The 22,864-nt window shown below is 60.3% G+C and overlaps 2 non-coding genes and 2 pseudogenes across 2 annotated transcripts; all 4 read left to right on the top strand.

Annotated features, from left to right (window-relative positions):
• Nucleotides 1–3,855: 3,855 nt before the first annotated feature.
• LOC136684580 (5.8S ribosomal RNA) lies at nucleotides 3,856–4,009 on the top strand. The gene has a single exon (XR_010799722.1). It is a non-coding gene; the product is annotated as a 5.8S ribosomal RNA (ribosomal RNA).
• Nucleotides 4,010–4,425: 416 nt separating this feature from the next.
• LOC136684574 (28S ribosomal RNA) lies at nucleotides 4,426–9,060 on the top strand (annotated as a pseudogene).
• A 13,045-nt stretch (nucleotides 9,061–22,105) lies between these two features.
• On the top strand, nucleotides 22,106–22,259 carry LOC136684579 (5.8S ribosomal RNA). Its single transcript, XR_010799721.1, has one exon. It is a non-coding gene; the product is annotated as a 5.8S ribosomal RNA (ribosomal RNA).
• A 416-nt stretch (nucleotides 22,260–22,675) lies between these two features.
• The window catches only part of LOC136684561 (28S ribosomal RNA), a 4,635-nt pseudogene continuing 4,446 nt past the window's right edge, over nucleotides 22,676–22,864 (top strand).

Genomic DNA, 22,864 nt, shown 5'->3' with positions numbered 1-22,864 from the left:
GACCCCCCGTAACAGGGGGTCCGCTTGTCCCAGAATCGTTCCGAGGGAGACTTAGCCTATCCGTCGGTCTAATTTCCACCGCAGTTTGGGTCCGTTAAAAGGTCCGAGTCGGTGGTGCCTTAGGGTCGGGATCCTATTGAGGGAAGGAACCGGCCCCTAGCCTGCACCGTCCGGGCCTTGAATCGTACATTTTCCAAGTAGTCAAACCCCCGATTGCAGACCCACCTCCGGGGGGTCTCGTTCGAAAAGCCTTTCCGCGGTGCGCGTCTCTTCCTCCTTCGGGGGGTCGAGTTCCACGCACCACCGACTCTCTCTCTTTCCCCAAGCCGGGTTTGAGTACCAGAGGGATCGGCCTGGTTGATCCTGCCAGTATCATATGCTTGTCTCAAAGATTAAGCCATGCAAGTCTAAGTACACACGGGCGTTGGTACAGTGAAACTGCGAATGGCTCATTAAATCAGTTATGGTTCCTTTGATCGCTCCACACGTTACTTGGTATAACTGTGGTAATTCCAGAGCTAATACATGCAAACGAAGCGTTGGAAGTGGGGGTGCCGTTTCGAGGTGGTCGGTGACTGGTTCACCTTCCCCCCTCGGCGCCCCCCACGGATACGTGCATTTATCAGAACCAAAAAACCCCCTCCCGACTCCGGTCGGGTCCGCTTTGGTGACTCTAGATAACCTTTGGCCGATCGCAGAGCCCTTCGGGGCGGCGACGTCTCATTCGAGTGTCTGCCCTATCAACTTTCGACGGTAGTCTACGGGACTACGTGTGGTGACCACGGGTAACGGGGAATCTGGGTTCGATTCCGGAGAGGGAGCCTGAGAAACGGCTACCACATCCAAGGAAGGCAGCAGGCGCGCAAATTACCCATTCCCGACACGGGGAGGTAGTGACGAAAAATATCGGTGCGAGGCCCCGTTTGAAGGTTTCGGGACCGAAATGAACTCAATCTACGTCCGTGGGTGAGGACCCATTGGAGGGCAAGTCTGGTGCCAGCAGCCGCGGTAATTCCAGCTCCAATAGCGTATGTTAACGTTGCTGCAGTTAAAAAGCTCGTAGTTGGATCCGGGGACGGGTCCCGGCTGCCGGGCCTCTGCCCGTCCGGACTTCGCGGTGGGAAGCTGCCCCTCTCCGGGGGGGTTGGGGACCCCCCGCGGGTCTCTGGGTGGAGGTCGCGGGACCTTGTCCCTACTCATCCGGTGTCCTCTGCTCCCTTCCTCCGCGGAGAGGCCCTTAGCTGGGTCGTCCGCCGCGGTTGAATACGTGGGGGGCGGAAGGGTCCGGTGCGTTTACTTTGAACAAAACAGAGTGCTCAAAGCAGGCCGAAGCGTGCCTTGAATGGACTGAGCTAGGAATAATGGAATAAGGCCTTCCCATGGGGGGCGAGTCGGAGCTCTTCGGCGAGGCGGCCGGGCGGGGCCGTTTTCTGGCCGCCGCACGGTTCCCCGAGCCGGGGGGGTATCCGACCGCTCTCTTGGTCCTATTTCGTGGGTTTGACGGACCAAAGGTCATGATTAAGAGGGACGGCCGGGGGCATTCGTACCGCACCGAGAGAGGTGAAATTCGTAGACCGGTGCGGGACGGACAAAAGCGAAGGCATTTGCCAAGAATGTTTTCATTAATCAAGAACGAAAGTCGGAGGATCGAAGACGATCAGGTACCGTCGTAGTTCCGACCGTAAACTATGCCGACCCGCGATCCGGCGGCGTTGGGTTAACGACTATGACCCGCCGGGCAGCGTCCGGGAAACCACGAGTCTTTGGGCTCTGGGGGGAGTACGGTTGCAAAGCTGAAACTTAAAGGAATTGACGGAAGGGCACCACCAGGAGTGGAGCTTGCGGCTTAATTTGACTCAACGCGGGGAACCTAACCCGGCCCGGACACGGTAAGGATTGACAGATTGACGGCTCTTTCTCGATTCTGTGGGTGGTGGTGCATGGCCGTTGGTAGTTCGTGGAGCGATTCGTCTGGTCAATTCCGGTAACGAACGAGATCCCATCCTTTAAGTAGTTACACGGCCCCTCTCCTGGGTCGGACTCTATCCCCGAAGGTCCCCGTTCGCGGGGGGTCCCCATCGGGGTGGGGGTGTTGGGGGTTTCGGCGGGGGTCCGGTTCTACCCCGGATCGGTTCGGGGAGGTGATGCGGTTGACGGGGGTTCAGTTCTGCGTCGAGTGGGTGGCTCCGGCCTCTCCCCTTCGCGTTCGGTTCCCTCCCCGATGCCGTCCGCACCTCGTTCCGCTCTCCGGGTGTGGGTTGTCCGTCCTTCGCCTTCGCCTTCGCCTTCCCTCTCCCCTCCCCGGTGCCCTCCCGCTTACCGCGGGCCTGAAGGTTGGGGTTCGCCCGGTGGGAATCAGCGGTCGGTGGCTAAACTTCTTAGAGCGATTTGTGGCACAGAAGCCACTTGAGAAATGGAGCAATAACAGGTCTGTGATGCCCTTAGAAGTCCGGGGTCGCACGTGAGCTACAATGGCTGGTTCAACATGTAAGTTACCCTACGCCGAGAGGTGCGGGCAATCCTATGAACGCCATTCCCCGCTGGGGACAGGGGATTGCAACTATTCCCCTCGAACGAGGAATTCCAAGTAGGCGCGGGTCACCAGCCCGCGTCGATTAAGTCCCTGCCCTTTGTACACACCGCCCGTCGCTACTACCGATCGGATGCCTCGGTGAGGTCCTCGGACCGTCCCCGGGGCGGCCCTCGAACGGGGGTCGCCTCCGGGCGATGGGAAGTCGATCGAACCCGGACATCTAGAGGGAGTAAAAGTCGTAACAAGGTTTTCGTAGGGGAACCTGCGGAAGGATCAATAACGGTGACCTGGCCGCGGTCGGCGCCCGCAGTCCGTGCCGGTTGTCGAGTCGGACTCGAGAGGCCGAACCTCCCCCCCGGCGGGTACCTTCAAGGTATGGACCGCAGAAGCCTCGTACCTTTCGTCGTCGGCCGACGTGAGTCTCTCCCCCCTCCGGGTGGGTGGACGTAGCGAGCCGGCTTCGGAACTCGGGGTTATGCGAGGACCGCCTTAGGTGCATAGGTACCCCGGTCCGCCCCTCCCGTTCGCGGGGGGAAGAGTGGCGCCGGAGCCGCCCGCCGGGTAGTTAAACCCAAAAAACCATTGATCGTTGAAGGCTTGATTGTGCGTGCGCGAGTCAAAGGGGCTTACTCACCCCCAGGGCGTTGGCCGGTGCTCGCCGGCCTCGGTGGGATCTCCCTGAACCCATCCCCCCGGCACAGGGGGCGGTGGTGGACGGGAGCGTACCGCCGGGCGAAACTCTTTCCCCTCACGGGGTTAGAGCGGAGCTTAAGAGCGCATGCAAAATACCCCCGATGTTGGCTTCGCAGAGACGGACCGTATAATAGTCTAAGGCCGGTGCGCGAGTTGAAGGGGCCTCACGAACCCCGGATGCGTTTATAAACACCCGAAAGGAGACGGCCGGTGCCCGCCGGTCCTGACTAGGTGGGATCTACCCAGCGCCTTCCCCTAAGCGGGGACTTGGGAGCGTACCACCGGGCCTCGCTCATACCCTCCGGGGTGGAGAGCTTGGCTTTGAGCGCACGCCTGAATGCCTTAGACCGGGACCCGTAACGCAGCGAACCAAACCCCTGGGCCTCGCCGGGAACGGCGGGTGCCTAGACCCCGGTCTCCTAAACCACGTAAGTCTCGGGCACCTACTCGGGCGATCGTCCCCCGGGCCGTAACTCCTCGGTCCGGTGGTGACGCCCAGGTTCAATGACCTTTCCCCCCCTGCACGGGGGTGGAAGGCACCCGGCTTGAAATATATTGGCAAAAATTGTCTCTTGTTCGAATGGCTTCCTTCGCCCGGCCTGTAACGGGCCGGGCACAAACCCGAATACGACTCTTAGCGGTGGATCACTCGGCTCGTGCTTCGATGAAGAACGCAGCCATCTGCGTTAACTAATGTGAATTGCAGGACACAGATCATCGAAATTTCGAACGCATATTGCGGCCGCGGGGGTCCATCCCGCGGCCACGCCTGTCTGAGGGTCGCTTTACCCATCGATCGGTCTCCGCGCCCCCGCTGAGAGAGAGAGACCGCGGCTGGAAGCTCGCAGGGCCTGAAAACGGCCCTTCGTCTTCCCAAACGAAGACTCGGTTCCGAGCCAGTCCACGCGGCCCGTGTTGCGAGAGAGCTCCGTACAGGGAACGGAGGGAGAGCCGAGTAGGTCCGGGTCCACGTCCGTTACGGTCTCTCCCCGAGTCCCGAGCGGGGCTCCGCGCAGTCGGACGCGGGGGTGGCGAGTGCCGATTAAACCCAGCGAGCGGGCGAGTGAGCGGGCGGGCGAGCGGCCGGGGTGGGGGGGAAGGTGTCGCGGAGTTCGGTCTCGTGCCGGGCTCTCGCCCCTCGCCCCTAGCCTTCGGCCCTCCGCCTCCGCCCTCGCCCCCGCATAAGAAACCTCTGTGTGCGGCCTCAGATCAGACGAGACGACCAGCTGAACTTAAGCATATCAGTAAGCGGAGGAAAAGAAACTAACAAGGATTCCCTTAGTAGCGGCGAGCGAACAGGGAAGAGCCCAGCGCTGAATCCCACTTTCCCCTGACCGGGGTTGGCCGGGAAATGTAGCGTACGGAAGTCCGTAAGATCCGTCTCGGTGCGGACGCGGGACCAAGTCCTCGCGAACGTGGCTTCTTCCCATAGACGGTGAAAGCCCGGTAGCGAGTCCCGCGTTCCCGCCCGGGTAGGTCGGGCTTCTCGGAGTCGGGTTGCTTGGGAATGCAGCCCAAAGCGGGTGGTAAACTCCATCTAAGGCTAAATACCGGCACGAGACCGATAGCGAACCGAGTACCGTGAGGGAAAGTTGAAACAGGACTTTGAAGAGAGAGTTCAACAGAGCGTGAAACCGTTGAGAGGTAAACGTACGGGGACCGAGAAGACTGCCCCGGGGGATTCAGCCGGGCGGACGGCCCCGCGCTCGTCGGGTTCCGCGGTCGGGGGTGCGAGCGTATCCGGGCGAGAGGGGTGGGGTGCCGACTCCACCGCTCCCCGCTTCGGCTCTGCGCTTCGCCTCTGGACTTCGGGCCTGTCGGGCGTACGGAGGTCCGGCCCCGCCCGGTGTACTTTCCCCGCGTGGTGGTGAGTCGCGACCGGCTCCGGTTAGGCTTGGAAGGGCCCGAGGGTGAAGGTAGGTCCGTCCGGAGAAGGGAGTCCCCACGCGGCCCCCGGACACGGGCGTTCCGCTACAGCCCCTCGCTCCGACTTCGCCGATAACGCCGGGGCCGTGGAGCAATGTCCTTTCCGCGTTCTCCCCTCCTCCGGGATGGGGATGGGGGCCCCCCCCGATCGTTCGGTCGAAGCGGGCCGGCTGGGCTGTCCTCAGCCCCGGGCTAGGCCCGCTACGGCGATGCGGGGGGCGATCCAGGCCCACAGCACCCGAACGCCTAAGGTCAGCGGCTAAGTTCGGACCCCGAACGACCCGTCTTGAAACACGGACCAAGGAGTCTAACGCGTATGCGAGTCGAAGGGACCAGAACCCCCGGAGGCGCAACGAAGGTGAAGGCCGGCGCGCGTCGGCTGAGGTGGGATCCGTCCTAACCCTCCGAGGGGGCGGGCGGCGCACCACCGGCCTGCTCTTCCCACGTGCGGAGAGCGGAGCCAGAGCATACGCGGTGGTACCCGAAAGATGGTGAACTATGCCTGGGCAGGGCGAAGCCAGGGGAAACCCTGAGTGGAGGCCCGCAGCGGTCCTGACGTGCAAATCGGTCGTCCGACCTGGGTATAGGGGCGAAAGACTAATCGAACCATCTAGTAGCTGGTTCCCTCCGAAGTTTCCCTCAGGATAGCCGGCGCCGAAACTTCAAGTTTTATCCGGTAAAGAAATGACTGGAGGCCGCGGGGCCGAAACGGGCCTCGCCCTACTCTCAAACTTTAAATGGGTAAGAGGCCCGGCTCGCAGGCTTGGAGCCGGGCATGGAATTGACGGTGCCGAGTGGGCCACTTTTGGTAAGCAGAACTGGTGCTGCGGGATGAACCGAACGCGCGGGTTAAGGCGCCCGACGCAGACGCTCATCAGACCCCAAGAAAGGTGTCGGTTGATATAGACAGCGGGGCGGTGGCCATGGAAGTCGGCATCCGCTAAGGAGTGTGTAACAACTCACCTGCCGAATCAACTGGCCCTGAAAATGGATGGCGCTGGAGCGTCGGGCCCATACCCGGCCGTCGCTGGCGGTACTTGTCTCCCACCCCCCCCAAAAGCCAGCGAGAATGAGAGAGAGAACCGAGACTCATGGGACCGTATGCCGCGACGAGTAGGAGGGGCGCCGCGGTGGCGCAGAAGCCTTTGGCGCGAGCCTGGGTCGAGCCGCCGCGGGTGCAGATCTTGGTGGTAGTAGCAAATATTCAGATGAGAACTTTGAAGGCCGAAGTGGAGAAGGGTTCCACGCCGACAGCGCTTGGCCGTGGGTTAGTCGGTCCTAAGGGATAGGCGAGCGCCGTTCGGAAAATGCTGGGGCGATGGTCTCGTCTGCCTCGCGCTGACCGAAAGGGGATCGGGCCAATATCCCCGTACCTGGGATTGGTGGAGATCGAGCCGCCGAGAGGCGCTCCCGTGGCGGTAACGCAAACGAACCCGGAGACGCCGGTGGGGACCCCGGGGAGGATTCTCTCTCCTTGCTAAAGAGCTGGAGCGCCCTGGAATGGGTTCGACCCCGAGATAGGGGCTCAACGCTCTGAAAGGCGTCGCATGCGCTATGCGACGGCCGGGACGTTTCCCATCGGCCCTTGAAAATCCGGGGGAGGTATAGTGAATTTCCCCCCAGGCCGTACCCATATCCGCATCAGGTCTCCAAGGTGAACAGCCTCTGGCGTGTTGGAACAATGTAGGTAAGGGAAGTCGGCAAGACGGATCCGTAACTTCGGGATAAGGATTGGCTCTAATGGCTGAGCTCGGTCGGGCCCGTGTCTGCTGATGCGGGGTCCGAAAGCCCGGTGCTGCCCGTGCGACGGGGAGCTGTTCCCGGTCCACCTTCGGGCCCCCCCCCACTGGGTCCTGCGCGCGAGGAAGCGCACGGCGAGAGATTGTCCCCCCAGTATATCCAAACCCCCGTGAACAAGGCTCCGTCTGTCTGTCGGGGTCGATGAGAGTGGGTCGCGGCGAGCGAGACCTTAAGCCCCGGTGCGTGTCCCCCCCTCGGCGGTGGCGCTTAGGGGGCCTCGGTCAGGTCGACGGTAGGGGAGCCGGTCGTCGGTGGGATGCCGGCGGGGGAGCGTCCTTCGGGACTAACCTCCGTCGGATGACCGCCTTCGGCCTCCCTCTCCCTACCTAAGCCGGGCCGGGCTCCCGACGCCCGTCGCCGGGTGGGCCGCCCCCGGCTAAGCTCGAGCGTCCGGCCCTTCGCTCTCCCCCGATGGGACGCGGAGGGACGCAATGGAACGTAGGTCCGCGTGGGGGGGTTGCGGTCTCTCGTGCGTGTGTGGACTCGTAGCGGGCCACCGCCGGTGGTGGGGCTTCGGTGGGTCGGGGCGGTGTCCCTGGAGCCTCGCGCGCCGAGCCTAGGCTCCGTGGATCTCTCGGGCTTATGAGTCTCGCCTCGGGGGGAGACCTCCGGGGCCGGGTCTCTCGGCCGGCACCTAACAGCCGAATTAGAACTGCTGCGGACAAGGGGAATCCGACTGTTTAATTAAAACACAGCATCGTGAAGGCTCTTGGACCGGGTGTTGACACGATGTGAATTCTGCCCAGTGCTCTGAATGTCAAAGTGAAGAAATTCATCGAAGCGCGGGTTAACGGCGGGAGTAACTATGACTCTCTTAAGGTAGCGAAATGCCTCGTCATTTAATTGGTGACCTGCATGAATGGATGAACGAGATTCCCACTGTCCCTACCTACTATCTAGCGAAACCACAGCCAAGGGAACGGGCTTGGCGGAATCAGCGGGGAAAGAAGACCCTGTTGAGCTTGACTCTAGTCTGTCACTGTGAGGCGACTTAAGGGGTGTAGAATAAGTGGGAGGCCCGCCGCTCGCCAGCACCGGAGCGGGCCGTCCGTGAAATACCACTACTCTTACACGTTACCTCACTAACCCGGTGAGGGTGTCGGTGGGAACCTTTGCCTTGCTGGGGGTTCCTTGTTCAAAGGTGCTAAGCCCCGGGTGGAGGGGTCGCTCGGCGCTGAGTCCTCCTTCCCCTCGGGTGGGGGGTCGGAGGCAAGCTCGCGCGGGGCTGGCCCTTCCTCTCCCTGGGGCGAGTTCCTCCGGGGACAGTGACAGGTGGGGAGTTTGACTGGGGCGGTACACCTGTCAAAGAGTAACGCAGGTGTCCTAAGGCGGGCTCAGGGACGGACGGAAACCTCCCGTAGAGCATAAGGGCAAAAGCCCGCTTGATCCTGATTTTCAGTATGAATACGGACCGCGAAAGCGGGGCCTAACGATCCTTCCGTCTGCTTTACGGGTTTTAAGCGGGAGGTGTCAGAAAAGTTACCACAGGGATAACTGGCTTGTGGCGGCCAAGCGTTCATAGCGACGCCGCTGTTTGATCCTTCGATGTCGGCTCTTCCTATCATTGCGAAGCAGAATTCGCAAAGCGTTGGATTGTTCACCCACTAACAGGGAACGTGAGCTGGGTTTAGACCGTCGTGAGACAGGTTAGTTTTACCCTACTGATGTGGCGTTGCTCCGATAGAAACCCCGCTCAGTACGAGAGGAACCGCGGGTTCGGATACTTGGTATTCGCGCTTGGCTGTGGAGCCAATGGTGCAAGGCTACCATCCGAGGGCTTACGACTGAACGCCTCTAAGTCGGAATCCCGCCTAGAAGGAGCGATACGTCCGTGCCCGAGGTTCGATACGGTTGGTCCGGGATAGCCGCGGCGCGCGGCGGGGGAAACTCCGCTCCGCCGCCGGTGACCAGAGCCGCACGAGACTGGAACCAGGGCCGGGGCTAACGAACGCCTCGGTCCGCCCTTCCGTCCCTAAGCGCATGTTCCTTGATCCGGGGTGCGAAATGACTCGTAAACGACCTGATTCTGAGTGCGGGTGTCATAAGTGGCAGAGCGGGTGCATATACCGCGATCCATTGAAAGTCATCCCGTCCACTCAAACATTTGTCGGGGGGGGAAGGCGAAAGCAAACCCCCGGTCCAGGTCTGGTTCTCTGGGGCGCGGGCCCCGGAGACTCCGTACACCGGTTAGAGGGAGCCGGTGGCGGGCATAGGGGAGGTGGGTACTCCCCTGTGAAATCCTGGATGACGGTTTTAGGTCTCGTAGTGGGCGAAAATCGGACTTAGTGCAATTTCCGAAACTCTGGTTCTCTGGGGCGCGGGCCCCGAGAGTCCGTACACCGGTTAGAAGGAGCCGGTGGCGGGCATAGGGAGGCAGGTCGCTCCCTTGAATGGTCCTGGATGTCTGGACTTAGTGCAATTTCCGAAACTCTGGTTCTCTGGGGCGCGGGCCCCGAGAGCCAGTACACCGGTTAGAGGGAGCCGGTGGCGGGCATAGGGAGGCAGGTCGCTCCCTTGAATGGTCCTGGATGTCTGGACTTAGTGCAATTTCCGAAACTCTGGTTCTCTGGGGCGCGGGCCCCGAGAGCCAGTACACCGGTTAGAAGGAGCCGGTGGCGGGCATAGGGAGGCAGGTCGCTCCCTTGAATGGTCCTGGATGTCTGGACTTAGTGCAATTTCCGAAACTCTGGTTCTCTGGGGCGCGGGCCCCGAGAGCCAGTACACCGGTTAGAGGGAGCCGGTGGCGGGCATAGGGAGGCAGGTCGCTCCCTTGAATGGTCCTGGATGTCTGGACTTAGTGCAATTTCCGAAACTCTGGTTCTCTGGGGCGCGGGCCCCGAGAGCCAGTACACCGGTTAGAGGGAGCCGGTGGCGGGCATAGGGAGGCAGGTCGCTCCCTTGAATGGTCCTGGATGTCAGCAGTTTCTGAAGAAGGGCGCCCTCTTGTGGTCCCATGGCCGAAGTACATGCTCTGAGCCCGGGTATCGCAGTGGGCGGAATGAGACTTAGAGGAATATTGACGGAGCCATGAGGGGCCTCCCCTGGAGGTCCCATGGCCGAGAAAAGTGCTCCGAGCCCGGGGTGATAGAGAACCGTGAACGCCGCGGTCTAAGACCTCGGGTATCGCAGTGGGCGGAATGAGACTTAGAGGAATGATGACGGAGCCATGAGGGGCCTCCCCTGGAGGTCCCATGGCCGAGAAAAGTGCTCCGAGCCCGGGGTGATAGAGAACCGTGAACGCCGCGGTTAAAGACCTCGGGTATCGCAGTGGGCGGAATGAGACTTAGAGGAATGATGACGGAGCCATGAGGGGCCCCCCCTGGAGGTCCCATGGCCGAGAAAAGTGCCCCGAGCCCGGGGAGATAGAGAACCGTAAAGCGCGCGGGTTTGGGGCTCGGGTCTTCCAGTGGGCGGAGTGAGACTTAAAGGAATATTGACGGAGCCATGAAGGGCCCCCCCTGGAGGTCCCATGGCCGAGAAAAGTGCTCCGAGCCCGGGGAGATAGAGAACCGTAAAGCGCGCGGGTTTGGGGCTCGGGTCTTCCAGTGGGCGGAGTGAGACTTAAAGGAATATTGACGGAGCCATGAAGGGCCCCCCCTGGAGGTCCCATGGCCGAGAAAAGTGCCCCGAGCCCGGGGAGATAGAGAACCGTAAAGCGCGCGGGTTTGGGGCTCGGGTCTTCCAGTGGGCGGAGTGAGACTTAAAGGAATATTGACGGAGCCATGAAGGGCCCCCCCTGGAGGTCCCATGGCCGAGAAAAGTGCTCCGAGCCCGGGGAGATAGAGAACCGTAAAGCGCGCGGGTTTGGGGCTCGGGTCTTCCAGTGGGCGCTCGTTCCAGCGGCGCGGGCTGGATGGTTTAGTCCGAGGAGGAGTGCTTAAGTGTGGGCCGGATAGGTTCGAGAGGTGCGCTGGGTTGGTGGAGGTCCAGCCCCGGAGGTTTGGAGCGGGGCGATGTAGCGAGCGAGGCCGAGTCGGGTGAGCCTGGGCCGGGCATGGGCGTTGGCGGCGATGGGGGTCTTCTCCCCGGAGGTTTGGAGCGGGCGATGGAGCGAGCGAGGCCGAGTCGGGTGAGCCTGGGCCGGGCATGGGCGTTGGCAGCGACGGGGGTGTCTTCCCCGGAGGTAAGTACCGTGGGGGGCAAGCGTGAGATATTCCAGGCCGGGAAAAGTGAGCTAAATTCGGCAAAGCGTTGTTAAAAAGGGGGGTCGGTTGATTTTTTTGTTAAATCTAAACGAACAAAGGGTGCGAGGCGTGAAAATTGCATTCAGCCGTGATTTTTTGGCAAAGTGCTAACCCTAGTGTTCTCCCAGTGGGACGTTTTAAAGTAGGACTTAGAAAAATTTCTGACCCTCTTCGCCCTAGGTAGCAAGCCCAAAACGGAGCACCTCGGAGAGGTAAAAATTCAGAGGGCATGGGGGTTTCCAGTGCGGTGCCGTCAGGACATTAGGGTTCCTTTAGAAAAGACGAAAGTTTGGGTACACCGTATGTAACTATGACAAGCCCAAGGCTCTGGTTCGCCTGTGGGCATGAATATAGTGAGATTTCCGCGTTATCTCACTGGAGGTGACCCCGGAACGGTTCAAAACCTAAGTCGAGACTTCCATGGGACCCCGGCGATGGGAGTTTGAAGCCCGAGGAGTGACGCCCTCTGGGCTAAGGTTGGTGGTAGGTTCGGCCCCCCTTTCTGGAGGTCTAAACTGACTTCCATGGACCCCGGTGATGCGAATTTGATGCCCGATGAGGAGCACACCTCTGGGCTAAGGGTGGTGGTATGCTCGGCCCCCCCCTCTGGATGTTTAAACTGACTTCCATGGACCCCGGTGATGCGAATTTGATGCCCGAGGAGTGACTCACCTCTGGGCTAAGGGTGGTGGTATGCTCGGCCCCCCCTCTGGAGGTCTAAACTGACTTCCATGGACCCCGGTGATGCGAATTTGATGCCCGAGGAGTGACTCACCTCTGGGCTAAGGGTGGTGGTATACTCGGCCCCCCCTCTGGAGGTCTCGAATGACTTCCATGGACCCCGGTGATGCGAATTTGATGCCCGATGAGGAGCACACCTCTGGGCTAAGGGTGGTGGTATGCTCGGCCCCCCCCCTCTGGATGTTTAAACTGACTTCCATGGACCCCGGTGATGCGAATTTGATGCCCGAGGAGTGACTCACCTCTGGGCTAAGGGTGGTGGTATGCCCAGCCCCCCCTCTGGAGGTCTCGAATGACTTCCATGGACCCCGGTGAAGCGTATTTCATGCCCGATGAGGAGCACACCTCTGGGCTAAGGGTGGTGGTATGCTCAGCCCCCCCTCTGGAGGTCTAAACTGACTTCCATGGACCCCGGTGATGCGAATTTGATGCCCGAGGAGTGACTCACCTCTGGGCTAAGGGTGGTGGTATGCCCGGCCCCCCCTCTGGAGGTCTCGAATGACTTCCATGGACCCCGGTGAAGCGTATTTCATGCCCGATGAGGAGCACACCTCTGGGCTAAGGGTGGTGGTATGCTCAGCCCCCCCTCTGGAGGTCTAAACTGACTTCCATGGACCCCGGTGATGCGAATTTGATGCCCGAGGAGTGACTCACCTCTGGGCTAAGGGTGGTGGTATGCCCGGCCCCCCCTCTGGAGGTCTCGAATGACTTCCATGGACCCCGGTGAAGCGTATTTCATGCCCGATGAGGAGCACACCTCTGGGCTAAGGGTGGTGGTATGCTCAGCCCCCCCTCTGGAGGTCTAAACTGACTTCCATGGACCCCGGTGATGCGAATTTGATGCCCGAGGAGTGACTCACCTCTGGGCTAAGGGTGGTGGTATGCCCGGCCCCCCCTCTGGAGGTCTCGAATGACTTCCATGGACCCCGGTGAAGCGTATTTCATGCCCGATGAGGAGCACACCTCTGGGCTAAGGGTGGTGGTATGCTCAGCCCCCCCTCTGGAGGTCTAAACTGACTTCCATGGACCCCGGTGATGCGAATTTGATGCCCGAGGAGTGACTCACCTCTGGGCTAAGGGTGGTGGTATGCCCGGCCCCCCCTCTGGAGGTCTCGAATGACTTCCATGGACCCCGGTGAAGCGTATTTCATGCCCGATGAGGAGCACACCTCTGGGCTAAGGGTGGTGGTATGCTCAGCCCCCCCTCTGGAGGTCTAAACTGACTTCCATGGACCCCGGTGATGCGAATTTCATGCCCGAGGAGTGATGCCCTCTGGGCTAAGGGTGGTGGTAAGCCCGGCCCCCCCTCTCTGGAGGTCTAGATTGACTTCCATGGACCCCGGTTAAGCGTATTTCATGCCCGAGGAGTGACGCCCTCTGGGCTAAGGGTGGTGGTATGCCCGGCCCCCCCTCTGGAGGTCTCCAAAACCTAAGTCGAGACTTCCATGGACCCCGGTTATCCGAATTTCATGCCCGAGGAGTGACGCCCTCTGGGCTTAGGGTGGTGGTAAGCCCGGCCCCACTCTCTGGAGGTCTAAACTGACTTCCATGGACCCCGGTGATCCGAATTTCATGCCCGAGGAGTGACGCCCTCTCGGCTAGGGTGGTGGTAAGTGCAGCCCCCCCTCTCTGGAGGTCTAAAATGACTTCCATGGACCCCGGTGAAGCGAATTTCATGCCCGAGGAGTGACGCCCTCTCGGCTAGGGTGGTGGTAAGCCAGGCCCCCCCTCTCTGGAGGTCAAAACTGACTTCCATGGACCCCGGTATAGCGTATTTCATGCCCGAGGAGTGACGCCCTCTGGGCTAAGGGTGGTGGTATGCCCGGCCCCCCCTCTGGAGGTCTCCAAAACCTAAGTCGAGACTTCCATGGACCCCGGTTATCCGAATTTCATGCCCGAGGAGTGACGCCCTCTGGGCTTAGGGTGGTGGTAAGCCCGGCCCCACTCTCTGGAGGTCTAAACTGACTTCCATGGACCCCGGTTATCTGAATTTCATGCCCGAGGAGTGACGCCCTCTGGGCTTAGGGTGGTGGTAAGCCCGGCCCCACTCTCTGGAGGTCTAAACTGACTTCCATGGACCCCGGTTATCCGAATTTCATGCCCGAGGAGTGATGAACCTCTGGGCTAAGGGTGGTGGTAAGTGCAGCCCCCCCTCTGGAGGTTTCCAAAACCTAAGTCGAGACTTCCATGGACCCCGGTGATGCGAATTTCAAGCCCGAGGAGTGGTGCCCTCTGGGCTAAGGGTGGTGGTAAGCCCGGCCCCCCCCCTCTCTGGAGGTCTAAAAGGACTTCCATGGACCCCGGTATAGCGTATTTCATGCCCGAGGAGTGACGCCCTCTGGGCTTAGGGTGGTGGTAAGTGCAGCCCCCCCTCTGGAGGTTTCCAAAACCTAAGTCGAGACTTCCATGGACCCCGGTGATGCGAATTTCAAGCCCGAGGAGTGGTGCCCTCTGGGCTAAGGGTGGTGGTAAGCCCGGCCCCCCCTCTCTGGAGGTCTAAACTGACTTCCATGGACCCCGGTGTAGCGTATTTCATGCCCGAGGAGTGACGCCCTCTGGGCTTAGGGTGGTGGTAAGCCAGGCCCCCCCCCTCTCTGGAGGTCAAAATTGACTTCCATGGACCCCGGTTATCCGAATTTTATGCCCGAGGAGTGACGCCCTCTGGGCTAAGGGTGGTGGTAAGTCCGGCTCCCACCCTCTGGATGCGTTCAAAACCTAAGTCGAGACTTCCATGGACCCCGGTGATGCGAAGTGACATGCCCGAAGAGTGGTGCCTTCTGGGCTAAGGTTGTGATAAGCCCGGTCTCTCCTCTGGAGGTCTGTGGTTTTAAAGTGAATATTTTCTAAGTCCCTCACCTGAGATTTTAAGAGAATCAGGACCCTCCTCAAGCCTCGTAGCGAGTCCGAGGGAGGTTCATCGTTGTCGGCTATGCGAAAGGGGTTCAGACGCCTCTAATCCTGTGGGCATATGGTTTCTCAGCCTGGTGCCGTCGGGATATTAGGGAGGCATTAAATCAGACGTAAGTTTGGGTAACAGCGATGCGAAACGCTATGCCCAAAGGAGTGGCTTCCCGATGGGCTTGAAATAATGGGAATGTCCGCTCTGCTTCCCTGGATGTGTTCAAAACCTAAGTCGAGACATCCGTAGACCCCGTTGATGCGAATTCCATGCCCGAGGAGTGACGCCCTCTGGGCTTAAGGGTGGTGGTAAGACCGGCCCCACTCTCTGGAGGTCTAAACTGACTTCCATGGACCCCGGTGATTCGAATTTCAAGCCCGAGGAGGTGCACACCTCCGGGCTAAGGGGATGGTTTGGGTGGCCTCCCCTCTGGATGTGTTCAAAACCTAAGTTGAGACATCCATAGACCCCGGTAATCCGAATTTCATGCCCGAGGAGTGACGCCCTCTGGGCTTAAGAGTGGTGGTAAGACCGGCCCCACTCTCTGGAGGTCTAAACTGACTTCCATGGACCCCGGTGATGCGAATTTCATGCCCGAGGAGTGGCGCCCTCTGGGCTAAGAGTGGTGGTAAGACCGGCCCCACTCTCTGGATGTCTAAAATGACTTCCATGGACCCCGGTGATTCGAATTTGAAGCCCGAGGAGGTGCACACCTCCGGGCTAAGGGGATGGTTTGGGTGGCCTCCCCTCTGGATGTGTTCAAAACCTAAGTTGAGACATCCATAGACCCCGGTAATCCGAATTTCATGCCCGAGGAGTGACGCCCTCTGGGCTTAAGGGTGGTGGTAAGACCGGCCCCACTCTCTGGATGTCTAAAATGACTTCCATGGACCCCGGTGATGCGAATACACAAGCCCGAGGAGTGGCACACCTCTGGGCTAAGGGGATGGTTTGGGTTGCCTCCCCTCTGGAGGTCTAAAAATGACTTCCATAGACCCCGGCGAAGCGAATTTAAAGCCCGAGGACTGGCACCCCTCTGGGCTAAGGGGATGGTTAGGGTGGCCTCCCCTCTGGATGTCTAAAATGACTTCCATGGACCCCGGTGATGCGAATACACAAGCCCGAGGATTGGCACACCTCTGGGCTAAGGGGATGGTTTGGGTTGCCTCCCCTCTGGAGGTCTAAAAATGACTTCCATAGACCCCGGCGAAGCGAATTTAAAGCCCGAGGACTGGCACCCCTCTGGGCTAAGGGGATGGTTAGGGTGGCCTCCCCTCTGGATGTCTAAAATGACTTCCATGGACCCCGGTGATGCGAATACACAAGCCCGAGGAGTGGCACACCTCTGGGCTAAGGGGATGGTTTGGGTTGCCTCCCCTCTGGAGGTCTAAAAAATGACTTCCATAGACCCCGGCGAAGCGAATTTAAAGCCCGAGGACTGGCACCCCTCTGGGCTAAGGGTGGTGGTTAATCCGGCCCCCCCTTCTGGATGTGTTCAAAACCTAAGTCGAGACATCCATGGACCCCCGGTGATGCGAAGTGACATGCCCGAGGAGTGACGCCCTCTGGGCTAAGGTTGTGATAAGCCCGGTCTCTCCTCTGGAGGTCTGTGGTTTTAAAGTGAAAATTTTCTAAGTCCCTCACCTGAGATTTTAAGAAAATCAGGACCCTCCTCAAGCCTCGTAGCGAGTCCGAGGGAGGTTCATCGTTGTCGGCTATGCGAACGAGGTTCCAACGCCTCAAATCCTGTGGGCATATGGTTTCTCAGCCTGGTGCCGTCGGGATATTAGGGAGGCATTAAATCAGACGTAAGTTTGGGTAACAGCGATGCGAAACGCTATGCCCAAAGGAGTGGCTTCCCGATGGGCTTGAAATAATGGGAATGTCCGCTCTGCTTCCCTGGATGTGTTCAAAACCTAAGTCGAGACATCCGTAGACCCCGTTGATGCGAATTCCATGCCCGAGGAGTGGCACACCTCTGGGCTAAGGGTTGGTGGTAAGTCAGGCCCCACCCTCTGGAGGTTTTCAAAACCTAAGTCGAGACCTCCGTAGACCCCGGTGATGCGAATACCGAAGCCCGAGGACTGGCACCCCTCTGGGCTAGGGTGGGGATAAGATATGCCCCCACCCTCTGGAGGTTTTCAAAACCTAAGTCGAGACCTCCGTAGACCCCGGTGATGCGAAATGACATGCCCGAGGACTGGCACCCCTCTGGGCTAGGGTGGGGATAAGATATGCCCCCACCCTCTGGAGGTTTTTAAAACCTAAGTCGAGACCTCCATAGAACCCCGGTGATGCGAAGTGACATGCCCGAGGACTGGCACCCCTCTGGGCTAGGGTGGTGGTTAATCCGGCCCCACCTCTGGAGGTTTTCAAAACCTAAGTCGAGACCTCCATAGACCCCGGTGATGCGAATACCGAAGCCCGAGGACTGGCACCCCTCTGGGCTAGGGTGGTGGTTAATCCGGCCCCCCCTCTGGAGGTTTTCAAAACCTAAGTCGAGACCTCCATAGACCCCGGTGATGCGAATACCGAAGCCCGAGGACTGGCACCCCTCTGGGCTAAGGGGATGGTTTGGGTGGCCTCCCCTTCAATCCCGATGATTCGTTCGATATATGCCCAGGGAGGTGAACACTTCTCTGGGCGTGAGGGGGTCGAGCGTATGAGGGTTGTACCCCGTTATGGTTCCTACTATAAACGAATCCGAGCGGCGGGTCCACAGGCCACCGACCACCTGCCCACTTGCGGGGTGGGTGCGACGGGCCGCCCGCCGGCAGTTGTCCCCGTTCCTAACCTAACTCTTGCCCGTGCGCGAGTCGAAAGGGGCATACAAACCCCCGAGGCGAAGACCGGCGTTCCGCTTGGTCTAATGTGGGATCTCCCAGATTTTCCCCTCCGCGGGGACTTGGGAGCGCACCACCGGGCCCCCGCGCTGGAAACGGCCGGAGGCAAAGAGCGCATTAGAGGTGTCACGGATCGGTCTTTTTAAACGGACCGCGGCTGGAAGTTCGCAGGGGAAGAGGCGCTCGGTTTACGGTTCCCGGGCCCGACCCCCTTCGTCTTCTTAAATCGAGAAAACTAACCGTAGGCTCCGGGGGGGCGAATCGTAAAACCTTTGCCGACCTCCTCGCACTGCGAGGGGGCCAGGATTTTGCGGCTTGTCCGCGTATCGGTCCTACCAAGGACCGCGGCTGGAAGTTCGGTGGTGAGCCCTCGACCTTACGAGATTGGGGGCAAAACCCTTCGTCTTCTGAACATCAGACGGCTCCGGGGGGGGCGTACCGTAAAACCTATGCCGACCTCCTCGCGCTTTGAGGGGGCCAGGAAATTCTCTTCCATTCTCTTCCCTTAAACGGACGTCCTTTACGCCCGTTCGAAATGCGGCATACCCGGAGCACCAGGGGCAGGCTTCTAATCCGAAATAATACCGGCTTTTAGAACGATCCTCCCCGCCACGTGCTCCAGCCTCCATGGCTCGTGGACCCCCCGTAACAGGGGGTCCGCTTGTCCCAGAATCGTTCCGAGGGAGACTTAGCCGATCCGTCGGTCTAATTTCCACCGCAGTTTGGGTCCGTTAAAAGGTCCGAGTCGGTGGTGCCTTAGGGTCGGGATCCTATTGAGGGAAGGAACCGGCCCCTAGCCTGCACCGTCCGGGCCTTGAATCGTACATTTTCCAAGTAGTCAAACCCCCGATTGCAGACCCACCTCCGGGGGGTCTCGTTCGAAAAGCCTTTCCGCGGTGCGCGTCTCTTCCTCCTTCGGGGGGTCGAGTTCCACGCACCACCGACTCTCTCTCTTTCCCCAAGCCGGGTTTGAGTACCAGAGGGATCGGCCTGGTTGATCCTGCCAGTATCATATGCTTGTCTCAAAGATTAAGCCATGCAAGTCTAAGTACACACGGGCGTTGGTACAGTGAAACTGCGAATGGCTCATTAAATCAGTTATGGTTCCTTTGATCGCTCCACACGTTACTTGGTATAACTGTGGTAATTCCAGAGCTAATACATGCAAACGAAGCGTTGGAAGTGGGGGTGCCGTTTCGAGGTGGTCGGTGACTGGTTCACCTTCCCCCCTCGGCGCCCCCCACGGATACGTGCATTTATCAGAACCAAAAAACCCCCTCCCGACTCCGGTCGGGTCCGCTTTGGTGACTCTAGATAACCTTTGGCCGATCGCAGAGCCCTTCGGGGCGGCGACGTCTCATTCGAGTGTCTGCCCTATCAACTTTCGACGGTAGTCTACGGGACTACGTGTGGTGACCACGGGTAACGGGGAATCTGGGTTCGATTCCGGAGAGGGAGCCTGAGAAACGGCTACCACATCCAAGGAAGGCAGCAGGCGCGCAAATTACCCATTCCCGACACGGGGAGGTAGTGACGAAAAATATCGGTGCGAGGCCCCGTTTGAAGGTTTCGGGACCGAAATGAACTCAATCTACGTCCGTGGGTGAGGACCCATTGGAGGGCAAGTCTGGTGCCAGCAGCCGCGGTAATTCCAGCTCCAATAGCGTATGTTAACGTTGCTGCAGTTAAAAAGCTCGTAGTTGGATCCGGGGACGGGTCCCGGCTGCCGGGCCTCTGCCCGTCCGGACTTCGCGGTGGGAAGCTGCCCCTCTCCGGGGGGGTTGGGGACCCCCCGCGGGTCTCTGGGTGGAGGTCGCGGGACCTTGTCCCTACTCATCCGGTGTCCTCTGCTCCCTTCCTCCGCGGAGAGGCCCTTAGCTGGGTCGTCCGCCGCGGTTGAATACGTGGGGGGCGGAAGGGTCCGGTGCGTTTACTTTGAACAAAACAGAGTGCTCAAAGCAGGCCGAAGCGTGCCTTGAATGGACTGAGCTAGGAATAATGGAATAAGGCCTTCCCATGGGGGGCGAGTCGGAGCTCTTCGGCGAGGCGGCCGGGCGGGGCCGTTTTCTGGCCGCCGCACGGTTCCCCGAGCCGGGGGGGTATCCGACCGCTCTCTTGGTCCTATTTCGTGGGTTTGACGGACCAAAGGTCATGATTAAGAGGGACGGCCGGGGGCATTCGTACCGCACCGAGAGAGGTGAAATTCGTAGACCGGTGCGGGACGGACAAAAGCGAAGGCATTTGCCAAGAATGTTTTCATTAATCAAGAACGAAAGTCGGAGGATCGAAGACGATCAGGTACCGTCGTAGTTCCGACCGTAAACTATGCCGACCCGCGATCCGGCGGCGTTGGGTTAACGACTATGACCCGCCGGGCAGCGTCCGGGAAACCACGAGTCTTTGGGCTCTGGGGGGAGTACGGTTGCAAAGCTGAAACTTAAAGGAATTGACGGAAGGGCACCACCAGGAGTGGAGCTTGCGGCTTAATTTGACTCAACGCGGGGAACCTAACCCGGCCCGGACACGGTAAGGATTGACAGATTGACGGCTCTTTCTCGATTCTGTGGGTGGTGGTGCATGGCCGTTGGTAGTTCGTGGAGCGATTCGTCTGGTCAATTCCGGTAACGAACGAGATCCCATCCTTTAAGTAGTTACACGGCCCCTCTCCTGGGTCGGACTCTATCCCCGAAGGTCCCCGTTCGCGGGGGGTCCCCATCGGGGTGGGGGTGTTGGGGGTTTCGGCGGGGGTCCGGTTCTACCCCGGATCGGTTCGGGGAGGTGATGCGGTTGACGGGGGTTCAGTTCTGCGTCGAGTGGGTGGCTCCGGCCTCTCCCCTTCGCGTTCGGTTCCCTCCCCGATGCCGTCCGCACCTCGTTCCGCTCTCCGGGTGTGGGTTGTCCGTCCTTCGCCTTCGCCTTCCCTCTCCCCTCCCCGGTGCCCTCCCGCTTACCGCGGGCCTGAAGGTTGGGGTTCGCCCGGTGGGAATCAGCGGTCGGTGGCTAAACTTCTTAGAGCGATTTGTGGCACAGAAGCCACTTGAGAAATGGAGCAATAACAGGTCTGTGATGCCCTTAGAAGTCCGGGGTCGCACGTGAGCTACAATGGCTGGTTCAACATGTAAGTTACCCTACGCCGAGAGGTGCGGGCAATCCTATGAACGCCATTCCCCGCTGGGGACAGGGGATTGCAACTATTCCCCTCGAACGAGGAATTCCAAGTAGGCGCGGGTCACCAGCCCGCGTCGATTAAGTCCCTGCCCTTTGTACACACCGCCCGTCGCTACTACCGATCGGATGCCTCGGTGAGGTCCTCGGACCGTCCCCGGGGCGGCCCTCGAACGGGGGTCGCCTCCGGGCGATGGGAAGTCGATCGAACCCGGACATCTAGAGGGAGTAAAAGTCGTAACAAGGTTTTCGTAGGGGAACCTGCGGAAGGATCAATAACGGTGACCTGGCCGCGGTCGGCGCCCGCCGTCCGTGCCGGTTGTCGAGTCGGACTCGAGAGGCCGAACCTCCCCCCCGGCGGGTACCTTCAAGGTATGGACCGCAGAAGCCTCGTACCTTTCGTCGTCGGCCGACGTGAGTCTCTCCCCCCTCCGGGTGGGTGGACGTAGCGAGCCGGCTTCGGAACTCGGGGTTATGCGAGGACCGCCTTAGGTGCATAGGTACCCCGGTCCGCCCCTCCCGTTCGCGGGGGGAAGAGTGGCGCCGGAGCCGCCCGCCGGGTAGTTAAACCCAAAAAACCATTGATCGTTGAAGGCTTGATTGTGCGTGCGCGAGTCAAAGGGGCTTACTCACCCCCAGGGCGTTGGCCGGTGCTCGCCGGCCTCGGTGGGATCTCCCTGAACCCATCCCCCCGGCACAGGGGGCGGTGGTGGACGGGAGCGTACCGCCGGGCGAAACTCTTTCCCCTCACGGGGTTAGAGCGGAGCTTAAGAGCGCATGCAAAATACCCCCGATGTTGGCTTCGCAGAGACGGACCGTATAATAGTCTAAGGCCGGTGCGCGAGTTGAAGGGGCCTCACGAACCCCGGATGCGTTTATAAACACCCGAAAGGAGACGGCCGGTGCCCGCCGGTCCTGACTAGGTGGGATCTACCCAGCGCCTTCCCCTAAGCGGGGACTTGGGAGCGTACCACCGGGCCTCGCTCATACCCTCCGGGGTGGAGAGCTTGGCTTTGAGCGCACGCCTGAATGCCTTAGACCGGGACCCGTAACGCAGCGAACCAAACCCCTGGGCCTCGCCGGGAACGGCGGGTGCCTAGACCCCGGTCTCCTAAACCACGTAAGTCTCGGGCACCTACTCGGGCGATCGTCCCCCGGGCCGTAACTCCTCGGTCCGGTGGTGACGCCCAGGTTCAATGACCTTTCCCCCCCTGCACGGGGGTGGAAGGCACCCGGCTTGAAATATATTGGCAAAAATTGTCTCTTGTTCGAATGGCTTCCTTCGCCCGGCCTGTAACGGGCCGGGCACAAACCCGAATACGACTCTTAGCGGTGGATCACTCGGCTCGTGCTTCGATGAAGAACGCAGCCATCTGCGTTAACTAATGTGAATTGCAGGACACAGATCATCGAAATTTCGAACGCATATTGCGGCCGCGGGGGTCCATCCCGCGGCCACGCCTGTCTGAGGGTCGCTTTACCCATCGATCGGTCTCCGCGCCCCCGCTGAGAGAGAGAGACCGCGGCTGGAAGCTCGCAGGGCCTGAAAACGGCCCTTCGTCTTCCCAAACGAAGACTCGGTTCCGAGCCAGTCCACGCGGCCCGTGTTGCGAGAGAGCTCCGTACAGGGAACGGAGGGAGAGCCGAGTAGGTCCGGGTCCACGTCCGTTACGGTCTCTCCCCGAGTCCCGAGCGGGGCTCCGCGCAGTCGGACGCGGGGGTGGCGAGTGCCGATTAAACCCAGCGAGCGGGCGAGTGAGCGGGCGGGCGAGCGGCCGGGGTGGGGGGGAAGGTGTCGCGGAGTTCGGTCTCGTGCCGGGCTCTCGCCCCTCGCCCCTAGCCTTCGGCCCTCCGCCTCCGCCCTCGCCCCCGCATAAGAAACCTCTGTGTGCGGCCTCAGATCAGACGAGACGACCCGCTGAACTTAAGCATATCAGTAAGCGGAGGAAAAGAAACTAACAAGGATTCCCTTAGTAGCGGCGAGCGAACAGGGAAGAGCCCAGCGCTGAATCCCACTTTCCCCTGACCGGGGTTGGCCGGGAAATGTAGCGTACGGAAGTCCGTAAGATCCGTCTCGGTG

This window comes from Hoplias malabaricus, unplaced genomic scaffold (assembly GCF_029633855.1).
Source record: "Hoplias malabaricus isolate fHopMal1 unplaced genomic scaffold, fHopMal1.hap1 scaffold_29, whole genome shotgun sequence".
NCBI classification, from domain to species: Eukaryota; Metazoa; Chordata; class Actinopteri; order Characiformes; family Erythrinidae; genus Hoplias; species Hoplias malabaricus.
Note: the sequence above shows the minus strand (reverse complement) of the source record. Positions and strands in the feature narration are given on the sequence as shown.